The sequence below is a fragment of the Triticum urartu genome, chromosome 2A (assembly GCF_056163025.1).
Source record: "Triticum urartu cultivar PI428250 chromosome 2A, HENAU_Tu73, whole genome shotgun sequence".
In the NCBI taxonomy this organism is placed as follows: Eukaryota; Viridiplantae; Streptophyta; class Magnoliopsida; order Poales; family Poaceae; genus Triticum; species Triticum urartu.
In genome coordinates, this window is record NC_141874.1 from 253,886,953 (window position 1) to 253,888,532 (window position 1,580).

Genomic DNA, 1,580 nt, shown 5'->3' on the forward strand with positions numbered 1-1,580 from the left:
AAGCACCAAACACGTAATTAGTTTAGAAATTATTATTTTTGGATTTTGAAAATTTTAATTTCATTAATTGTTCCGCGCGCAATGTTTCATTGGAATTTTAAGTAAAACAAATTTATATTGAAATTGTATTTAATCTGACTAGAAATTTCGGGATAAAAATATTTTGGATCCTATCAAAATGTGGGAACTTCTATTGAATTATGTTTTGAACGGTTGGTTGAACTTATTAATCATTGTCCTAGGTAGAAAATGGGTAGTACTTTTAACAAACTGTAAATGGGTTGTAGTAAATTCCATAAGAATTCAAAAATGGGTTGTGCATTCTTACAAATCTCAAAATGGGCTATAAGTTCCTTGCCACACACTTGTGGGCCTACTAAGTTGATGCGTCCCCTAAAAAAATAAGGTGACGCGTATGCAAGGCTTTATCAACTTATAGGAAACACATGGTTCTAACAACAGTGGCCGTTGGATGTCCAGCCAACGGATATCATGCTTCTTCTTCAATCTCGGATATTCTAGCTTCACCCACCCAAAAAATAATTCCTCCCCCTGACATCTGGGGCGCACCATTTCGTACGCTGACCTGTGGGCCTACTAAGTTGACGCATACCAAGGCTTTATCAAATAAGTTGACGCGTATGCAAGGCTTTATCAACTTATAAACTATTCTAGCTGCAGTGCCCATACGATGTCCATCCAACGGCCGTCGTGCTTCTTCAACCTCTGGTCTTCTTTCTCCAGCCACCCAAAGCAGCATCGGTCGTGTCGCCTGCTCCTGCCTCCCGTGGCCGGCTGTGCTGCCGCGGAGGCCTCACAGCCCCCCAACTACTCCCAGCACTGGCCAGGCCCTGCGGCTGCTGTAGCCTCACACTGTAGCCGAACCAGTGAACCCTGGTACTCCTCTCTGCGTGGGCATCCACTACGACGTCTTCCCCGGCACCCGCGTTGTCCTCTTTCTAGGCCTCGCTGTCATCCATCGCCTTGGTTCTCTCGGCGTGGCGTGGTCAACGAACTACTTCCATCGGAAGAGTACTGTATGTGGAGAGGATCACAGCTGGGTCCACGGCCGCAGCAAGGAACTTCCTCGTTATTACATGGAAAATAATGATTCCTCCACCTGACAGTAGGGACCCACCGGACGGGCCACCGTATTTTGCAAAAAAAAAAAACGTTTCCCCCTAACTGCTGGGACCCACCAGCTACATCTTTGCACCCAAGGAAGTGCCTGACAGTCTGGACCCACCCGGTCGAAGCGTACGTAGCATTGCCATTCTGGTCGCGAACGTGTACGTACATACTGGTCGATGTAGAGGCGCGCACGTAGCATGTACACGTACATACAGCGACCAGGGTGCAAGAAAGAAAATACAGCCACGTACGTACATATGGGCAAGGTCTCGAACACCTACTCGCGCATACATACGGCAAGGGCTCGTGTACATTGCTGGGTCGGAACGGAGAAGCTACGCCGTCATCGTGATCATGGGGAGGAACGGAATGTGTCATCGTGTTCATCGGGAGCCAACCGGCTTGGACAGAATAGCCGATAGAAATGAGGCCTGGCGTACCACAGAACG